The sequence below is a fragment of the Macrobrachium nipponense genome, chromosome 11 (assembly GCF_015104395.2).
Source record: "Macrobrachium nipponense isolate FS-2020 chromosome 11, ASM1510439v2, whole genome shotgun sequence".
In the NCBI taxonomy this organism is placed as follows: domain Eukaryota; kingdom Metazoa; phylum Arthropoda; class Malacostraca; order Decapoda; family Palaemonidae; genus Macrobrachium; species Macrobrachium nipponense.
Genome location: NC_061087.1, coordinates 86,130,903 through 86,143,402, shown reverse-complemented (window position 1 = coordinate 86,143,402; position 12,500 = coordinate 86,130,903). Strand labels below are relative to the sequence as shown.

Below are 12,500 nucleotides of genomic sequence, written 5' to 3'. Positions count from 1 at the left end.
AGCGTAAGTCCGGGTCATATCCCGGACAATCCAGTCAACCGAAATTGTTGTTGACGTTTCAGGTGGATTCATGGGATTTTTTTCGCCGGCCGTTTTTTTTTTCCCGAAGTGAACGCAACCGAACAAAAAGAGATAGAGCCAAACTTAACAGTTAATTCTCTGGTTTTTGGAGAACTTTTATTTGAATAACAAAATCCAATCTTGTCATTCTGATGAAATAAAAGCGCCGAAAAGCTCGTGATTTGATTAAACGCCGCCTGCAATGTTGCCATCAGTTCGCCTATTCTGTAAAGACTTCCTCGGCCCCGGGTAGGTGTCGCTGCTATTGAAGAAGTACTAAGCCAGGCACATGCACAGAGGCCGCCCGCCCGCTCTACTTGTCTTTTCAATGCAATGGGCAAGATCGACGGCCGTTTTGGCAGTCGCCGGGAAAAATAGGCTGGGATAGGTACCGACTATGATTTTTTATGCGGTGTGCATTGACATTGTCTTTTTTTTGTTTTTTCTTCAGGTGAGTTGATATGCATATGTATATGTATATATATATATATATATATATATATATATATATATATATAATATATATATATATATACTATATATATATATATATATATAATATTTATATATATTATATATATATATATATATATATATATATATATATACATATATACACGTATATATAATATATATATTTATGTGTGTATAATATACATATATATATGTAGATAACATATGTTTTTGTTGTGTATATTATATTGTTACGATTATGTTTATATTTTTTTAGAATATGATTTGTATTAATCATATGTCCGGGAGAATAATTGTTTCTGTACTCTATAATCATTAAGTATGCTACCACCTGTCCCTTCAGTCTCGAAGACTCCTTGCTGAGTCTCGTTTTCTGTTAACCTCCTTGGCTTTATAGCATGTATTGGCTTTCAGACTACGGGACCTTTAACCTCTCTCCAGCTGATCTGTGGTGGTAACTACATTTAGTTTGTTTTTACATACTTGAAGAGTGTTTGTGAAGTGATTATTTACAATTATTAAGTGTTCGTAAGTTTTTCTTATTTCATTTGTATGATTTGTACTGCTGTTATTTATTAGTAACTTGTGTTATTTGTGTAATTATATATATATCTAGCATTTCTTTCATATTTAATTTACGTTCCTTAATATTCTGGTTTGATATAAAGTGACTGTGGGTGTTTGTGTAATGACTCCTCTCCTACTCCTAGACTAACTCATAGGAGATCGTTACATTTTGGGGGCCTGACCGGGATTACGAGTTGCTGTTTTCAATAACTATTAGTTGTATTCGGAAAGTGTTTATCATGTTAACTTCACACACACGTCTGTATGTAGAATAAACTGCTTTTTCGGTATCGAATATCAGGATGTTTTTCGTATGTTTATTTTTCAAATAAGTTTTTTAAACTAAATGTATTGTCCAATTGTTAACTACTGCCATAGTTTTCGGTTTGAAGTTTAATTGAGTGTAGCTTCCCTAAAGTGTTCGTTCTGACTGCTAATCCCTTCGGTAGATTAAGTTCTCAGTCCTTTATGCCGTGTTGGTGTCTTAGCAATACCTTGCTCCCGATAGTATTGACTAGTTTAGAGTTAAAAGGGCACTTCGTGTAGTTCCTTGCTCCTTGTTTGACTGTTATTAGGGAAACTGTCAAGCTATCTTTTGTTGTAGCGACCTAAGCCACGTCACTATCGTTAAAGTAGTTGTTTAGTCTGGACTAGCGGTTTGCTCCCGTACAAACAATTGGTCTTCACATGACAACGCTTTCGAAGCGTCTGAAATTTGTTCTTACGAGCTGTTTCGTCTTTAATGCTTCATTCATACTCATACTCGCATATGCAAATCTTATTAAACGTACGTATCTAAATGTAATTTTTGTCAGAATAATATTCGATGTGCCTATTAGTCTTAGTGATTTTCAGTGTCATTGATAAATTTTTCACTGATTAGACTTCGACCAACTTTGATATGTTCAATTTCCTTTACGACTCATAACTATTGCTTGTATACCCTGGCACTAGTTCGTGCTTTTGCATTTTAATGACTTGACTCCTGATATTTTGTATCGTTAGAGTAATAATCTCCGAAATGCCTTTTGATGTATCAGAATTGTAGCAAACCCTGCTGGTGAACTTTTTCAGCTTTTCTCAAGCTAAGAAGGTGGACTTACTGTCCCTTGCTAGTCAGCTTAGTATTGAAGTGAGCCACACAGCGCTTAAAGGTCAAAATTCTAGACTCTATTTTGGATTTACTATATTGATGAGGATGTTTTTTGACTGAAGAACAGGTAATTAACTTGAGGTCAAAGCATAGTAAAGTAGATAAAGAATTAGAGCTAGCTAGAATACAGTTAAGATTAAGGGAAGTTAGCAAAGAACAAGAGGATTATCTTTCTCGGAAGAGGTTAGAGGAAAAGCAGAAGCTTTTGGACTTGGAATTAGAATATAAGATTAAAGAGGCAGAGTTGAATAAGAGGTTGGAAGAGGAAAAGGCTAAAATAGCTGTAGAAAAGCACCGTGAAGAGTTTGATATTTCTAGTTCTCGGCCCATTCATTTTGACTTGTCTAGAGCAAGAAAGCTTGTGCCATTTTTTGATGAGAAAGACGTTGAAAGTTTTTTCATAGCTTTTGAAGATATTGCTGCTAATCTAGAATGGCCTGCAGATCAGTGGTTATGGTTAATTAAACCCCAATTACGTGGCAAAGCAATTCAAGTTGTATCAAATTTAATTGGTGAAGGTTACAATGTTATAAAGCAGAATATTCTAGATGCTTATGCTATCACCAGCGAGGGTTATAGACAATTGTTTCGGAATGCTACTAAGACTACTTCTCAAACATTTACAGAATTTGCTAATCAAAAGCTTAGGTTATTTAAAAAAATGGCTTGCAGTGAAAAGTCGCTACTTTCAATGATTAGTTAATCTAGTAGTCTTGGAAGAATTCCATCGGAGATTACCACCACCTATTTCGATGTATATAGCTGAGAGAGAGGTCAAAGATCTAATGAAAGCTGGAAATCTTGCTGATAACCATAGCTTAATTCATAAGAGTAAGCCTAAAAATTCCTGATAAGTCTAAAGATACTGATGTGATGGTGCAACTGGTATTAGCTCTTGTGCTTATTGTAAGCAGACTGGCCACACAATAAAGAATTGTACAAAACCAGGTTGCAAAGTGGCCAATCAGTCTAGTAAGGTATCCCAGTCAGTGGTTAGGAAAACTAGTTTGCATTGTGCTGTTGATCAGATAGATTATTTCAAAGAATTTGTTTGCCATGGCCTTCTCAATTCAAAGAAAGTATCTATACTAAGAGATACAGGGCTGCTCAGTCCATAATACATAGAGTCCTTGTTCCTGATCTTAAATTTACTAATGAACATGTAGTTGTTTCAGACTTTTCAAGTCGTAAAGTATTGCCACTTGCTGAAGTAAATCTTAATTGCCCTTATGTTAATGAAACTGTAAAAGTTGCTGTCACTGATAATGAATTTCCTGTTAATGTAGATCTTGTCCTTGGTAATGATTTAGCGGGTAGTAAAGTAATGTGCAATTTGATCATTTATGATCCTGAGAGCAAATGTGATAAACAGAGTCACAAGGTACTAAGCCTAAGGATTCAATTTGTGTAGTAACTCTCTCAAGAAATCTACTGATGAGCAACCTAAGAATGTACCTAATGTTTCTATTAATCATTCAAACTTACCTGATCTGTTAAACCTTTCTAAAGATAATTTTGTTAAATTACAGCAGGAAGACGGTAGTTTGAGTAATTTATATGAAAAGGCTGTTCAGAAATCAGATATTGACAAAGTTCCTTGCTACTACATCGAGAAGGGAATACTGATGCGCTTGTTTCGACCTTCTAATTGTCGGCGAAAGAATCTTTGGGCAGACTGTGAGCAGGTTATAGTTCCATTTTCACTAAGAAGTAAGATCTTGAAATTGCTCATTGTGCCGATTCTCATTTAGGGGTAAGTAAACTTATCAGAGATTATCTTTTGATTTCTACTGGCCAGGAATGAAAAATGATGTAAAAGCTTTGTACAGTGTTGTCATATCTGCCAGATAGCGGGAAAGCCCAACGAGGTGATACCACCTGCACCATTAAAAACTATTGCCATTCCACATGAACCATTCAGTAAAGTTGTTATAGATTGTGTGGGTCCTTTGCCCAAAACCCGTAAAGGTAATCAGTATCTGCTGACTGTAATGTGTCCCTCCACAAGATTTCCAATTGCCATTCCTTTACCTAATATAACTGCCAAAAAGATTGTAGAAAGTCTAATTAAAGTGTTTACTGTCTTAGGTTTTCCTAAAGAATTACAATGTGATAGGGGAACAAATTTCAAAAGTGAGGTTTTCCAATCTGTCTTGAAAGAGCTGCATATTAAACAATCATTTTCTTCAGCTTATCATCCACAGTCTCAGGGTGTGTTGGAAAGGGCACATCAGACATTGAAAAGCCTTCTTGAAAATATGCCTTGGAATCTGCAAGAGACTGGGATGAAACCCTGGATCTCTTGATGTTTGTGATACGCAGTGTTCCAACGAATCCCTTGGAGTTTCTCCGTTTGAAATGCTTTTTGGTAGAAAAGCTAGAGATGTGCTAAGAGTTGTTAAAGAAAATTTAACTGGAAGAAGTCTACCCAGCTAGTTTCATGTCAACCTAATTAAACCAACCCTTACCATAAGATTTCCCCAGTGTTAGTTGATAGCAGTGTGCAACCCTGTGAGTAAGTGTGCAACCTTGTGGAGGAAGTACTGAAGACTACGATGAAAAAGATAGCCACTTAGACATGAATACTTCATGGACAGATTTTTCCAACTCTGATATTCTTGCTTCCTTAGATAAGTATTTTGAAACACGTGACTTGTGAGCAGAGAACACAATTGCAGAGCCTGTTACGTAAATATGAAAGTGTGTGTTCAGATATTCCTGGTACTGTAATATTGTTTTACATGATATAAAGCTTCTCCCTAATACCTTTCCTATTCGACAACCGTACTATCGTATTGTGGGTGAAAAACTACGAGTTAATGAAAAGTGAAGTTGAATATTTATTAACAATGGATTAGCTTCCCCTAGTTGCTCACCTTGGGCTTCGCCTTGCATTTTAGTTGCCAAACCTAATGGGAAAGTAAGGATGTGCACAGATTATAGAGAGTGAATAGTGTTACAGAGAAGGACTCTTACCCACTTCCTAGAATACAAGATATCTTAGACAGTATAGGAAATTGCAATATTTACTCAAATAGACCTCTTAAAGGGATATTATCAGATTCCGTTAACTGAAAATGCTAGAGAATCATGCATTCATTACTCCTTTTGGCTTGTTTCAGTATAACGTTCTTCCTTTGGCATGTGTAATGCCCCTGCCACCTTCCAGCGTGTGATGATGAGTTGATCAGAGATCTTGAAGATGTATATGCCTACTTGGACGACTTGGTTGTTGCAACAAGCAGCTGGGAAAAACATTTTGAAACATTGGAAAAATTGTTCCACAAACTTCACTCAAACAATCTGACCATTAATCTTTCGAAATCTTGTTTTGGCAATGCCAAAGCTAACTATTTAGGTCATGTAATTGGTAGTGGTTCTGTGTACCTAAAGATAGTAAACATAAAAGCAGTCTTAGAATCCCACCCAGTTCCATCTAACCGTAAGCAAGTAACAGACTTTCCTTGGGATGTCTGCTTATTACAGTAAATTTTGTAAAAATTTTTGCGATTGTTGCAAAACCTCTCTATGAACTTACATCAGCTAAAGCAAATTTCATCTGGTCACCAGAATGCCAGAACTCTTTTGATCAGTTGAAACTAATGTTACCTCGCGTCCAATCCTAAAATCCGCAAATGTGTACAAGCATTTTTATCTGCAGGTTGATGCTTGCAACACAGGTATTGGTGCTGTGCTTCTGCAGTCAAAGGATGAAGAGCCATCTGACGAATCCCCATTGCTTCCAGTTTCATACTTTTCCAGGAAGTTCTCCCCCAATCAGCAGCGTTGGTCTACTGTAGAGCAAGAGCTCTATGGTGTTGTAGCTGCATTCTACATTTCGGAGTATATCTGCATGGAAATACTCCTGTGACAGTCTTATCAGACACTTGCCATTGGCCTTCCTTGAAGGGCCAAAGCTCCATAAACAAGAAACTGCTCCGGTGGTCGTTCATTCTCCAGGAATTCAACGTGAAAGTGAAGCATATTCCTGGAGCAGAAAATAAAGTAGCAGATGCATTGTCTCGCGTTTAGGCATCTTCAAGCATCCCTCCAATCCATCATAAATGGATGATCATCGTGAAACCTCTCAGCCGCCTTTTAGCCACGGGGGAGCTGTTACGGATTATGTTTATATTTTTTGTAGAATATGATTTGTATTAATCATATGTCCGGAGAATAATTGTTTCTGTACTCTATAATCATTAAGTATGCTACCACCTGTCCCTTCAGTCTCGAGACTCCTTGCTGAGTCTCGTTTTCTGTTAACCTCCTTGGCTTTATAAAAGCATGTCATTGGCTTTCAGACTACGGGACCTTTAACCTCTCTCCAGCTGATCTGTGGTGGTAACTACATTTAGTTGTTTTACATACTTGAAGAGTGTTTTGTGAAGTGATTATTTACAATTATTAAGTGTTCGTAAGTTTTTCTTATTTCATTTGTATGATTTGTACTGCTGTTATTTATTAGTAACTTGTTGTTATTTGTGTAATTATATATATATCTAGCAGTTCTTTCATATTTATTTACGTTCCTTAATATTCTGGTTTGATATAAGTGGACTGTGGGGTTTGTGTGTAATGACTCCTCTCCTACTCCTAGACTAACTCATAGGAGATCGTTACAATATATATATATATATATATATATATATATAATATATATATATATATATATATATATATATATATATATATTATGCTGACTATATACACCTACACATACTTAAATTCCTGTTATATATATATTCTCTCTCTCTCTCCTCTCTCTCTCTCTCTCTCTCTCTCCACGTGCTGTGTGTTTGTGTGTGTATATATATATATATATATATATATATATATATATATATGTATATCTATCTGTCCACGTGCAAGTTGTTTGTTCAATACATTATCGATACGTGTTCTGTATTTCAAGACCCTCTGGAGTATAAGTTTAGATTAATCTTGATATTTGGACTCAATTCGTGCAATAGAAAATGTTTCAATTTTGACAGTCTGTTGATTTTTTCCATTGCAGTTGAGAATGTAGGTTGTTCTTAAACTGGTTTTATATTTTTTTATATTTGGTACAATATCCATATGAAATTATTGGTATGTCTTGTGTCGCGGATATCTGTCATAATAAAATTGCAATCTTATATTTGATTATAGTTTTTATACACACCAAAAGAAGAGCAAATGGGTTGGCCTCCTCTCAGTTTTTGCTCCTTTGTGCTTAATTTTTTTTTTCATGGATTTAAATTTATATTTTTAATCAGTTATTATTTTTATGGATAATAACAATTGCGAAACAATTTTGCTATTTTCGTTGTGCGTATTTAGAGATTTGTATATATACATTACATGTATTAATTGTGTGGACAGTTTTGAGACGTCAGTTTTTTCTAGATATCGTTTATAAATAATTCAGTTGCTGAGAAACTGCTTTTATTGTCTCACGTAAGCTCAGTATCTTATCTTTTTAAGATGTCTTGGATTATCTTTTTATACGGTGGACGTCACTGGGTTACATGAATTACCCCTTTTGCAGAGGTTGATGGCGGGGATGGAGAATCCAACACCTTATTCTAGCCTGACCTGAAGAAAAATATGAAATTACAAAGGAAAAGAAAGCTTTTAGCTGAACCCGGGTGACGACGATGAACGAGCTTGATACAGAACAAAGTCTGAAAGGTACGTATAGTGTTTGAAAGAAAATAAAATAGTTTTATCTGTTTTCATCTTGTGTCTATGTATACTTCCCTTGTTTCATTTGCCAGAGAAGGGGTTTTAGCACAAGAATGGTATGTTAGTCATTCATTTTGTCAAGTTGGTTATTTTCAAAATCTCACGTTTTCCCTATTGTAATGTTGACGATTACAACATTAAATTCTAGGTTGATAATCATTAGGATTTCTTGCTATCAAAGCAACACGCATATTTTAAATGTTTTCCAGCTTCCTGTTTCGAAGTAATCAACATCACTTACAAACTTAATGATTTTACTTGACACCGATGGAATAAAACAAAAATAGTCGTGCTACTGAAGGGTAGGGAGACACTGATTTTAAATTGTGAGTGAAGAGAGTGAAAACAAAGTACATCAAAATCTGAAACCGCGTGGCAGACCCACCTGCTGTGTTTGAGATCGCCCTGTGAATTTAGGACAATAATATCAGATGCCTGTAAATACTTTATTAAAAGACCCTGACTTTACAAGATGTAGGTTAAATAAAGTTTGTGGTTAGGACACCAAAGGTGGCCGTAGATCTATCTATCTATCTATCTATATATATATATATTATATATATATATATATATATATATATATATATATATATTATGAATGCATGCATACATACATAAAACACGCAAAAACATATATGAGAATATATACATATATATATATATATATATATATATATATATATACGTATATGTATGTGTTTATATAAGCGTAGAGATTAAAATTACGAGGTCGTAGATTTCCTTTAGCGTTATTGAGGTAATATAGATAGCATAGAATGTTTGAAGATGCTACCAATTGAATAATTCTCTCTCTCTCTCTCTCTCTCTCTCTCTCTCTCTCTCTCTCTCTCTCTCTCTCTTCTCTCTCTCTGCAATATTTAACTCAAAAAAGGTTGTATATCATGCTAAATATTGCACAAAGCTTTGAGATAACCTAAGCCAAATAAAACAACGTTTTATTGAATCTTGGATCCCGCTATCTTTTTATACTCGTGTGCATAAATAGACGCTAAAACACGCAGACACAAAAATACACATCCACAAACACACAAATATATACTCACACATATCCAGGTGTCAGTCAATCTTTTGGGTGGTGAGATTGCTAGGATCATGACCTCTTTAGATTTGAGTAGATACCACTATAACTCTACCTACAGAGTAAGTAATCCACAGCTTAAGCCAGCAGAGACAAACTATGATTTTAACTGAAAGTGCCGTCCTTGCTTCGGACTCGAACCTGATTCTCCTTGTTTGGTATATACTATATATATATATATATATATATATATATATATATATATATATATATATATATATATATATATATATATATATATATATATATATAAATATATATATAATATATATATATATATATATTATACATATATATATGTATATACATACATATATGTATATATTATCCAAAATCAATCAGTTGAAAAGCAAAACATTCTCTTTTCATCCAAATCATTAAAAACGTCCTAATTCCTTATGAACATTAAGTTTAAAAAAAAATATTAATGCTTTGCCACTGGAATTTTTAAAAATATACTATATATGTATATGTATATTATATATATATATATATATATATATATATATATATATATAATATGTATCTATATATATATATTTCATTTATTTATTTATTATGTGTGTGTACTTATATGTATACGTGCCACTGCTTAGGAATGTGTAGCTGCTTTTTTCTTCATAGGTCCCGCAAGCGCCATAAATGTTTCTATCAGTGATCATCTAGTTTTATATTACACACACACACACATATTATATATAATATATATATATATATATTATATATATATATATATATATATATATATATATATATATATATATATATATATATATATATGGGAATGTGTCTGTGTTTATGTGTGTGTGTGTGTGTGTGTGTTCATGGGCTTTCATTTACAAAAGAAAATTCGTTAAATGAAGAGGAAGTTCCCAGGAGGGGGTAGCTATTCATAATTGTATTCATGAGTCTCATGACAATAATTCTAAAACACTGTGAACCTTTGTCGTTTGACTAAAATCGAAGTCAGCCAATCCAAATTACTTAACCTTACATACAATGTAAAACCAATTTGTAAATGGATTATTATTATTATTATTATTATTATTATTATTATTATTATTATTATTATTATTATTATTATTATTATTATTATTATTATTATTATTATTATTATTATTATTATTATTAGAGTTCTAAGTTCATTATGAGAAATTTGTGCTACCTCATGAGAGTAAAATGAACCATAACTTTTTTAGCTTTTCACCTTCCCAATAAAGGAATATAAATGACTAATTTCTTGTTGAAAGTGGAATAAAAGTTGAGAAGGTTCAAATCCAGTCCATGGTAATGAGTTAATTTCATGAAACAGCAGATATATGAGCACTGGAATTAATCGGAAGTTTAACTTATTACAGAAAAGGAGAGGCTTTGTCTAAATCCTTAGAAATATTTTGTATTTTTACTGAAAGAAGTGAGCATATTCATGTTAGAGTTGAAATTATCAGTATATTAAGGAATAATTACAAAACTTTTCCAAAACTAATATCCTCATTTCATTCGTCAAAATGTTAGAATATCGATGTTTTATGTGAACTGTGAATATTCTTGACCCGTAAGTGTTGTAGAAGTATTCCTGCTTATCAAGAAGTATGGATATATTTGCCTCTTGGAAATTAATGAAAATCATGTCATTGTAAAATGTAGATTTTTAAAAATTCCAGTGGAAGAGAATTAATATTTTCATTTTTCTTACTTGAAAGTTTGTTTATAAGAAATTAAGACGTTTTAATGATTTTGATGAAAATAGAATATGTTGCTTTTTAACTGATTGATTTTGCATAATATGCAGTTACAATAACATGGTCACTAAGGCTAAATTCATTACCTAAAAGAATTGAAAGTATCACTTTCGAAAAAATGCGGAAATTTTGATCTCGATGAAAAGCCCATCTTTCGAAAATTAAGAATACAAGTGTCGTATATGATCTTCGGAAGTTTTGTCCATATGTCTAGAAACGTTGTATTATTCCATGAAGGGAGATATCTGTCCTTGAAGAAAATAGGGGAAAGCATTCGGTCTTCTGCAAATGGAAGAATATTAACGTCCTCTGTCGTTTACTGGAAGCTTTTTTTTTTTATGGGGGGTAGGTTGTTTTGAATATCTGGAGTGTTGGGTCTATGAAGTGAGTGTTCTCTGTCAGTTTGGGTGGAACCCTGTATCAGATTAATCGTATATTTTTCCACTGTGTTATGTAGACTATGAGACTTTTCATAGTCGCCGAGAAAAACCGAAATAATTTTATTTCCTGAGAAAGTATCATATCCACAGATTTTTTTTAGATTAAATCTCTTGGAATATCTTCAGTTTTTTCTTCTAAAGGTAGGAATATTTGGACATTTCCAAAACCAAGGAAACACTGTATCACCTAGGAAGTATTACTGTATCTGCTGGAAACACTAGTACAAATAGTTTAAGTGACTCTAGAATTGTGGAGAATATTCATGTTTCTTGGAAAGGTAGTAGATCTTGTTATCTATTTATTCTATTTTTCGTTGGGGTGTTGGGGAAAAGTAGAAATGTTTCCATTTTTACTTTATGAAAAATTACATTCTAAAAATGGCCGTATTTTTTCATTTTCTTCAAAAGAGAATTAGGAATATTCACACACGATCAACAGAAAGTGGAAATATTTGTGCACTTCCAACAAAGTGCTTCTTTCGCCTTAGAGGAGATGAAATAACATGTTTATCATGTGTAAAGAAATGTTTAAGTCGCCCTCTATCAGGATTAAAGTATACTAAAGGCCATCTTAAGATGCAACGTATTTTTCAGATATTATGGTTCAGGGAACCATAATATCTTTCCTAAACAAGATAAGGAAATAATGTAGTTTATGAAGTTTGAAATACTCAAGTCTTTCTGACTCTAAGTCGAATTTGAGAACGATAGTGATCATGTCTTTGCTGTTTTCTTGTATCATTATTATTATTATTATTATTATTATTATTATTATTATTATTATTATTATTATTATTATTATTATTATTATTATTAATTATTATTATTATTATTATTTATTATTATTATATTTTATCAGCTCAGTGGGCATTTTTAGAATATCGTAGCAGATTTAATTTTCTTCTTAAATAAGGAGTGAGTATTATGGCAACATGAAGGTAAAGAAGTTGGACAGCTTGATGTCAAGAAACTAAAGGGAAATGCTGAAAGGAAAATGCGGGAACTGTGAATGGAGGCCAAAGGAGCGCTGGCTAAAGTGCCTTCTACGAGGCACACTGTCAGTGATATTGGGCTTTTCTGTTGTTTTATAAAATATTAGTTTTTATTTTTTTTTTTTTATTTTTCAGTTTATATTAAGAAAGAGAGTTGATTTTTTAAATTTTTTTATTGATTGATTTATTTATTTATATTAAGGGAAAGAGTCGAAATGTTTAGGACCGTCAGATGCTGTTAATTTT

The 12,500-nt window shown here is 33.1% G+C and overlaps 1 long non-coding RNA gene across 1 annotated transcript in view; it reads left to right on the top strand.

Moving 5' to 3' along the window:
- Positions 1 to 12,500, top strand: part of LOC135209238 (uncharacterized) — a 267,111-nt gene that overhangs the window by 80,641 nt on the left and 173,970 nt on the right. Inside the window, exon 3 of the long non-coding RNA XR_010313338.1 lies at positions 7,785 to 7,927. This is a non-coding gene — a long non-coding RNA (uncharacterized LOC135209238). The remainder of the gene's footprint in view (positions 1 to 7,784; positions 7,928 to 12,500) is intronic.